Below are 10,429 nucleotides of genomic sequence, written 5' to 3'. Positions count from 1 at the left end.
GTTTGCCATTATCTACAAGAAATTTGTAAAATGAAATAATCTTTCGTTCGTGTTTATTTCAGAATCGAGTTATTTTTGTAAATAAATTCTACTATGATGAAAACCTCTTTCCACCATACATCCCTAGTATTAATGTCACTGGTATGTTGGGCTTAGTAAACAACGAGGGAAGTGCATTTAAAATATTTCTTACCGGCCACAGTTATTGGAAAGAAAGGAAAAATATTTGATAGAAAAATCATTGTACAAATTTGCAATGAAAATTATTTGGATTCATGGAAAACAACACAAATATTTCATTCATATTTTTATTTATTAAAAAAAAAATAAATTAAAATAGAAGAATATTTAAATTCGTAGTTAGTTTTTTTTTTGTATTAAAAAACAAATACGGAAAGTCTAAATTCAGGAGGGCCGACTATATTATACCCTTCACTAATTTGTAGACCAATATTTTTGATACCATCTCAAATCCTTCAAATTTGTTGGACAAGCTTGTTTACACTTTTACAAAATCTCTTGAGTTAAAATTTCAATAACAATATAATTTGCTAGTGATGAAATTGTTAGTGGATAGTGTGTTGGATTACAAACGGTTCGATTCTCCGTCCAGGCGAAAGGTAAAAGTTAAAAAAAATTATAAAATTGAATAATCTCTACTTTGTTTGTATTACAGAAAAAGGTGTTAAGAACAACAACAAAGAACAAGTAAGTTCGTCCAGGCCGAAGCTTATGTACCCGCCACCATGGATTGCGTAGAAACTTCTACTGAAGTCTGTCATCCTCAATCGAATTACTTGGGTTGTGGTAACACTTGCCGATGGCAAGGTATCTTAAAAAAAATTGACGCAGAAGCGAAGAATTTAACATGGGCTTGTCATAGGATGGAAGTCCTCCATTTCAACAGTCTTTGCACTGAATTTGCATCACTTCTTTAGGTGTGATCCGGATTCAATGTTTTGGATGTAAATTAGAAAATTCTGTAATATTTTGTCAAATAAATAATTTTTTTTTATATTTTTTATACCCACCACCATAGAATGGTGACGGGGGTATAATAAGTTTGACATTCCGTTTGTAACACATCGAAATATCGATTTCCGACTATATAAAGTATATATATTCTTTATCAGGGAGAAATTCTAAGACGATATAACGATGTCCGTCTGTCCGTCTGTCTGTCTGTCTGTCTGTCTGTCTGTTGTAATCACGCTACAGTCTTCAATAATGAAGCAATCGTGCTGAAATTTTGCACAAACTCGTCTTTTGTCTGCAGGCAGGTCAAGTTCGAAGATGGGCTATATCGGTCCAGGTTTTGATATAGTCCCCATATAAACCGACCTCCCGATTTGGGGTCTTGGGCTTATAGAAATCGTAGTTTTTATCCAATTTGCCTGAAATTTGAAATCTAGAAGTATTTTATGACCATAAAGAGGTGTGCCAAAAATGGTGAGTATCGGTCCATGTTTTGGTATAGCCCCCATATAGACCGATCTCCCGATTTTACTTCTTGGGCTTATAGAAACCGCAGTTTTTAATTAATTTACCTGAAATTGGAAATCTAGAGGTATTGTAGGACCACAAATACGTGTGCCAAACATGGTGAGTATCGGTCCATGTTTTGGTATAGCCTCCATATAGACCGATCTCCCGATTTTACTTCTTGGGCTTATAGAAACCGCAGTTTTTATTCAATTTACCTGAAATTGGAAATCTAGAGGTATTGTAGGACCACATATACGTCTGCCAAAAATTGTGGGTATCGGTCCATGTTTTGGTATGTTCCCCATATAAAACGACCTCCCGATTTGGGGTATTGGGTTTATAGAAACCGTAGTTTTTATCCAATTTGTCTGAAAATGGAAATCTAGAGGTATTTTGGGACCATAAAGAGGTGTGCCGAAAATGGTGAGTATCGATCCATATTTTTGTATAGCCCCCATATAGACCGATTTCCCGATTTTACTTCTTGGGCTTCTAGAATTAGAAGTTTTTATCCTATTTGCCTGAAATTGGAAATCTAGAGGTATTTTCAGGTCATAAAGAGGTGTGCCGAAAGCGGTGAGTATCGGTCCATATTTTAGTATAGCCCCCATCAGAACGGTCTCCCGATTTAACTCCTTGGGTTTCTAGAAACCGTAGTTTTTATCTGATTTGCCTGAAATTGAAAATTGGTTGAAACTCAATGTAAAATTTCCAGATTTTACTTCTACAGATTTAAGATTTCAAATCAAGACGTTATTTTATAATTTTCTTGCACACTTACAAGAGATGTTAATGATTCCTCTAAAACTCAAACAAAAATAGTTCTTATAAATCCAGAATCTGATATAGTCCTCATAGGTGAAATCTTTAAATTTATCTTCGGGAAGTGTCCTCAAGTCCTCAAGCCCTCCTGAAATTTCAAGGAAACCCTAATATTTGGTTCATGGTGGTGGGTATTTAAGATTCGGCCCGGCCGAACTTACTGCTGTATATACTTGTTTTGTTTCAAATTGGTTAAAAACAGAGTAAGAGTTCATAAAATGGTATAAAATATTTAAATTTTGTCGAAAAAAATGCTATATCCATTCTGAAAAAATTGTGAATTTTTGAAAATATTTAAGGTCAAACGTTTCCGAGAATCGTTAGAATCCATTAAAAATTATAAACAAGTATATACAGCAGTAAGTTCGGCCGGGCCGAATCTTAAATACCCACCACCATGAACCAAATATTAGGGTTTCCTTGAAATTTCAGGAGGGCTTGAGGACTTGAGGACACTTCCCGAAGATAAATTTAAAGATTTCACCTATGAGGACTATATCAGATTCTGGATTTATAAGAACCATTTTTGTTTGAGTTTTAGAGGAATCATTAACATCTCTTGTAAGTGTGCAAGAAAATTATAAAATAACGTCTTGATTTGAAATCTTAAATCTGTAGAAGTAAAATCTGGAAATTTTACATTGAGTTTCAACCAATTTTCAATTTCAGGCAAATCAGATAAAAACTACGGTTTCTAGAAACCCAAGGAGTTAAATCGGGAGACCGTTCTGATGGGGGCTATACTAGAATATGGACCGATACTCACCGCTTTCGGCACACCTCTTTATGACCTGAAAATACCTCTAGATTTCCAATTTCAGGCAAATAGGATAAAAACTTCTAATTCTAGAAGCCCAAGAAGTAAAATCGGGAAATCGGTCTATATGGGGGCTATACAAAAATATGGATCGATACTCACCATTTTCGGCACACCTCTTTATGGTCCCAAAATACCTCTAGATTTCCATTTTCAGACAAATTGGATAAAAACTACGGTTTCTATAAACCCAATACCCCAAATCGGGAGGTCGTTTTATATGGGGACCATACCAAAACATGGACCGATACCCACAATTTTTGGCAGACGTATTTGTGGTCCTACAATACCTCTAGATTTCCAATTTCAGGTAAATTGAATAAAAACTGCGGTTTCTATAAGCCCAAGAAGTAAAATCGGGAGATCGGTCTATATGGAGGCTATACCAAAACATGGACCGATACTCACCATGTTTGGCACACATATTTGTGGTCCTACAATACCTCTAGATTTCCAATTTCAGGTAAATTGAATAAAAACTGCGGTTTCAATAAGCCTAAGAAGTAAAATCGGGAGATCGGTCTATATGGGGGCTATACCAAAACATGGACCGATACTCACCATTTTTGGGACACCTCTTTATGGTCATAAAATACCTTTAGATTTCAAATTTCAGGCAAATTGGATAAAAACTACGATTTCTATAAGCCCAAGACCCCAAATCGGGAGGTCGTTTTATATGGGGACCATTCCAAAACATGGACCGATACTCACAATTTTTGGCACACGTATTTGTGGTCCTACAATACCTCTAGATTTCCAATTTCAGGTAAATTAATTAAAAACTGCGGTTTCTATAAGCCCAAGAAGTAAAATCGGGAGATCGGTCTATATGGGGGCTATACCAAAACATGGACCGATACTCACCATTTTTGGCACACCTCTTTATGGTCATAAAATACTTCTAGATTTCAAATTTCAGGCAAATTGGATAAAAACTACGATTTCTATAAGCCCAAGACCCCAAATCGGGAGGTCGGTTTATATGGGGACTATATCAAAACCTGGACCGATATAGCCCATCTTCGAACTTGACCTGCCTGCAGACAAAAGACGAGTTTGTGCAAAATTTCAGCACGATTGCTTCATTATTGAAGACTGTAGCGTGATTACAACAGACAGACAGACAGACAGACAGACGGACATAGTTATATCGTCTTAGAATTTCTCCCTGATCAAGAATATATATACTTTATATAGTCGGAAATCGATATTTCGATGTGTTACAAACGGAATGACAAACTTATTATACCCCCGTCACCATTCTATGGTGGTGGGTATAAAAAGTTAAAATTATCCATTAAAGGTATGAAAAAACCAAGTTATAAAAAATTGAATTAAAAGAACTTCCTTGGTAGGTAAAATAAAGAATATCATTGGGAGTGCATCTTCTCGAAGTGCTTTTAAAGTTGTGCCTTTGGAAGAACTTCCAAATTTTTTGCTTGGTAAGTTTGACAAAATTTACTATAGAAATAAAATTTTGATAAAAGTTTCTATAGAAATAAAATTTTGACAACATTTTCTATAGAAGTAAAATTTGGACAACATTTTCTATAGAACTAAATTTTAACAAAATTTTCTATAGAAATAAAATTTTGTCAAAATTTTCAATAGAAATAAAATGTTGACAAAATTTTGGTAGAATATTTGTGGCTCGAGTGGCAACCATGATTATAAACCGATATGGACCAATTTGTGTGTGATTGGGGATCGGCTATAAATAACTATAGACCGATATGGACCACATTTGGCATAGTTATTAGCGGCCACATACTAACACCACGTTCCAAATTTCAACCGGATCGGATGAATTTTGCTCCTCCGAGAGGCTCCGGAGGACACATCTGAGGATCGGTTTATATGGGGGCGATATAAATTATGGACCGATGTGGACCAATTTTAGCATGGTTGTTAGAGACCATATACTAACACCATGTACCAAATTTCAGCCGGATCGGATGAAATTTGCTTCTCTTAGAAGCTCCGCAAGCCAAATCTGGGGATCGGTTTATATGGGGCCTATATTTTTGCATGGTTGTTAGAGACCATATACTAACACCACGTACCAAATTTCAGCCGGATCGGATGAAATTTGCTTCTCTTAGAGGCTCCGCAAACCAAATCGGGGGATCGGTTTATATGGGTGCTATATATAATTATGGACCGATGTGGACCAATTTTTGCATGGTTGTTAGAGACCATATACTTACACCATGTACCAAATTTCAGCCGGATCGGATGAAATTTGCTTCTCTTAGAGGCTCCGCAAGCCAAATCTGAGGATCGGTTTATATGGGGGCTATATATAATTATGGACCGATGTGGACCAATTTTTTCATGGTTGTTAGAGACCATATACTAACACCATGTACCAAATTTCAGCCGGATCGGAAGAAATATGCTTCTCTTAGAGCAATCGCAAGCCAAATTTTATATGGGGGCTATACGTAAAAGTGGACCGATATGACCCATTTGCAATACCATCCGACCTACATCAATAACAACTACTTGTGCCAGGTTTCAAGTCGATAGCGTCTTCTGTTCGGAAGTTAGCGTGATTTCAACAGACGGACGGACGGACGGATGGACGGACGGACACGCTCAAATCGGCTCAGAGCTTCACCACGACCCAGAATATATATACTTTATGGGGTCTTAGAGCAATATTTCGATGTATTACAAACGGAATGACAAAGTTAATATACCCCCATCCTATGGTGGAGGGTATATAAACATATATATGGGAGCTATATATTTAAATTTTAACCGATTTCAATGAAATTTGGCACACTTTACGAAACTAACGATTGAACTACTTGTGCAAAATTTAAAGTAAATATAGCTGAAATTCTGGCTTTTGGGTCCATATTAGTAGATATCGGTCGAAAGATATATATGGGAGCTATATCTAAAACTGAACCGATTTCTCCCAAAATCAATAGCGTTATATTCTGACCCAAAGCACATACTTGTGCCAATTTTGAAGTCGATTGGACTAGACTTTGGTTACAAAAAGGTGTTCACAGACAGACGAACGAACATGGCTAGATCGACTCAGATGCCGATCCTGAGCAATATTGCCAAAGACACCCCTTCTGGGTGCTGCAAACAAATGCACTAATTTATGATACCCTGTTTCACAGAGTATGGCGAAGGGTATAAAAATTGAATTAAAATAACTTGCTTTGTAGTTAAAATCAAGAACATCTTTGGGAGGAGATTTTTGAAAATTCTTGAAGTTGTGAATTTGGAAATGCTTCCAAATGTTTTTACTGGGCAATCTATCAATTATTAGGTGAAGGTCAAAACCTCTGGATCCAAGTAAACTCTTTTCCATAGCAGAAATAAATTTTTGAGAATTGTAACTGATTGCTAGGTAATTGAAATTTGAACAACAAAATAGGGTAATTAGTGATATTATCTCTGAAAATAAAGTATGTGTAACCATTCCCCATTAATAAATTGAATATATTCGAATATGACATTTCAAATCAATAGTAGTTAGTTTTATACGTTATATAGAGAATGTTGTTTTGCCTACTTTTATTTTTCGCTATTTTCGAAGCAGTCAATTGCTCTGTGAGTAAAAACAAAATTTTCAAATACAACATACAGTGAAACCTCTTAGAAGTGAACACCCAAGGTCGCCTAAATTATGTCCACATGTGAGAGGTGTCCAGTTATTACACTCAAAAAACTATTGTCCTTAGGCCAAAAGATTTCATGTCCTTAAAATACGAATTAGAGTTTTGCTTAGCACTCATTTCTTTGACATAAAGTTTTTTTCTTGTTCAAAAGTCCATAAATTTTCAATGAAGTCTTTTTGTCTTAGTTAAGTGATTTGACTTAAAACTGGGTATCTCTATATATAATAGAAAATTAAGTTTGAATAAAGCCAAGTTGGCTTTAAAAATTCGGAAAAATGCTTAAAAATTAATGAAATCGATTTTAAATTGTTTGACCTTTTTAAAGCAAAAAAGTTTAAAAAAATAGGATATATTTTCAAAGACTTTATTTTAAAGCCGGTTTTTACTTGAAACATAGCATAATTTCTACTTGTAGCCGAGTCTGAATTACGGATGCCACAGTTGGTCGAATTCTAGCAAAAATGGTAAATTTTTTACTGTTTGGTATATTGGTAGAATTCTTGATGTTTTGATAGATTTTGCAAAATATCCCTCTCCAAAAATTATCTATAGAAATAAAATTTTGACAAAATATACTACACAAATAAAAATTTGCAAATTTTTTTATAGAAATAAAATTTTAACAAAATTTTCTATAAAAATAAAATGTTGACGAAATTTTCAATAGAAATAAAATTGTGAGAAAATTTTCTATGGAAATAAAATTTTAAGAAAATTTTCTCTGCACTGAAGATTTCATGTCCTTAAAATACGAATGTAAATTTTGCTTAGCATAAAAGACGCATTTCTCTAATATAAAGTTTTTTTTCCTTGTCCCAAAGTCGATAAAATTTTCAATGTAGTCGTATTGTCCTTATAATTAAGTGATTTGACTTAAAATGGGTATCATAACATGAAAGAAATTTTTTTTTTTTTGGGATAAGGTCAACTTGACTTTAAAAATTCAGAAAAAATCTTTAAATTTAATGAAATTGTCTTTAAATTTGTTGTCTCCTTGCATTTTTACTACAAAACAAAAAATTGTTCAAAAATAGGACATGCTTTTCAACACTTTATTTTAAAGACGTTTTTTACTGGAAACATAGCATAATCTCTACTGGAAGTCGAGTCTGAATTTGGAAAATAAAGTTGTTTTTAAAGGACTTTGATAGCATATGAAGAAAAAAAGCTGGAAAAAACGAAAAATTAAAATTTGCTTCCTAGAAGCAGGAATACAAAACCTAAATTTTGACAAAATTTTGTATAGAAATAAAAAAATTTTCTATAGAAATAAAATTTTCCATAAAAATAAAATTTTGACAAAACTTTCTAAAAAATAAAAGTTTGACAGAATTTTCTATAAAAAAAATATTGACAAAATTTTCTATAAAAATAAAATGTTGACAACATTTTTCCACAGAAATACATTTTTTTTTAAACGGAATGACAAAGTTAATATACCCCCATCCTATGGTGGAGGGTATAAAAATAATTTTGACAACATTTTCTAAAGAAATAAAAATTTCAGAAAATTTTCTATAGAAATAAAATTTTGACAACATTTTTCTACAGAAATAAAATTTTGCAACAATTTTCTACAGAAAAAAAATTTTGCAAAAATTTTCTATAGAAATACAATTTTGTAAAAATAAGATTTTGATAAAATTTTCTATAAAAATTAATTTTGACAAAATTTTCTAAAGAAAAAAAAAATATTAGAAAATTTTCTATAGAAATGAAAATTTCAGAAAATTTTCTATAGAAATAAAATTTTGACAAAATTTTCTATAGAAATAAAATTTTGACAAAATTTTCTATAGAAATAAAATTTTGACAAAATTTTCTATAGAAATAAAATTTTGACACAAATTTCTATAAAAATAAAATTTTGACAAAATTTTCTATAAAAATTAATTTTGACAAAATTTTCTATAGAAACAAAATTTTAACAAAATTTTCTATAGAAATAAAATTTTGACAAAATTTTCCATATATATAAAATTTTGACAAAATTTTCTATAAAAATTAATTTTGACAAAATTTTCTATTAACAAGTATATACGGCCGTAAGCTCGGCCAGGCCGAATCTTATGTACCCTCCACCATGGATAGTGTGAAAACTTCTACGAAAGAATGTCATCCACAATGAAGTTTTCTTTTCCAAAAGGCACCAGAGGTCAAATCTGGGGATCGGTTTATATGGGGGCTGTGGGTCGCAGGTAAGCAAAGATCACGTGCACAAAGTTTCTTTTTTAAAAAAAATTTATTTAAAAAAATGATTGCTAACAAAAATGTACAATTGAAGCTTTTGAACAGGAAAAATATAAGTGAAAAAAATATTAATGAAAAAGCAAAGGAAATTTGATTTTTTTAAAAACTTCTATATTTTAGAAGTGTGTAGACAAGGTTGTCACCACAGGGGCTATATATAATTATGGACTGATATGAACAGCGTTGCCAATTTAGCTTTTTTCCCCCTAGATTTGGCTTTTTTTGAAGACGTTTAGCGGGGAAAAAATGCATTTAGCTTTTAGTTTTTTTTTTCTGGCTTTTTTTCATGACCCTTTTAGCTATTTTTGGCTTTTTTATTTTCGACATGTTCCTATTGAAATATGGATAAAACTTCGTTTTTATCTAAGTCTTGCTGCCAGAATAAGGTTTTCCGCATATTTCAAAGCTCAATTGAAGCCTTAATAATTATTCAAGCCATTATGCGGGCATTTTTGCAGCAAATACACCTCGTTGTAACGTTTTTTCCTCGTCTTCATAAAAGTTATCGTAAACTTTAAATCTACTATTACCATACAAATTCCTTATATAAACTGTCAGTAAATTATTAGGAATAATAGCATTTGACTCGTTTATCCTTTTTATGTTATTTTAATAAGTATTCTAAAGTTATTATGATATTACTAAATTAAAATAGTAGATGTGAATTGCTTTGTACACTGAAAAAATATTGTCATGAGGCCAAAGATTTCATGTCTTTAAAATATGAACGCGAATTTTGGTTATAATAGCATTTGTGAATTTCTCTTATATGTTATAAAACTGTTTTCCTTGTCCAAAAGCCGATAAAATCGTTTTGTCCTTATAGTTAAGTGAACTTAAAAATGGGTATCTTTTCATGAAAGAAGGCTAGGGTCAATTCTAAAAAATTCTTAAAATTAATTAAATAGTCTTTAAATTTGTGGAGTTTTTGTATCTTGACCACAAACCAAAATAGCGTTCAAAAAAAGAAGAGGTTTTTCAACATTTTATTTTAAAAACGTATACACAGAATAATTTCTACTTAAAGTCGAGTCTGAATTTGGAAATTTAAGTTGTCGTTAGCACGTTTTTAAAGCACTGTGGTAGCTCATGAAGAAAAAGCTAAAAAAACGAATAAATTCAAATTTGACTCTGAATCAATACCAAAATCATTAGTGTACAAAATCTTTGGAACCGAACATAGAAATAATTAAGGAAATAAAGTTTTGAATGTGGTATTATTTTTTTAACATCAAAAAAATGCAATAAAAAATTCGTAGTGATAGGATCAAAACAAATCTGCTATTTATTAATGGAATGGATTTACATTTACGAAAATTGGACAATAGGTTTGTATGGGAAATTTTCGAATAAAAAAGTTATTCAGTATAAACTTGCAAGACAGTTAGAATGGGTTTTATTCTCTTGA

This window comes from Haematobia irritans, chromosome 3, assembly GCF_050003625.1.
Source record: "Haematobia irritans isolate KBUSLIRL chromosome 3, ASM5000362v1, whole genome shotgun sequence".
NCBI classification, from domain to species: Eukaryota; Metazoa; Arthropoda; class Insecta; order Diptera; family Muscidae; genus Haematobia; species Haematobia irritans.
Note: the sequence above shows the minus strand (reverse complement) of the source record.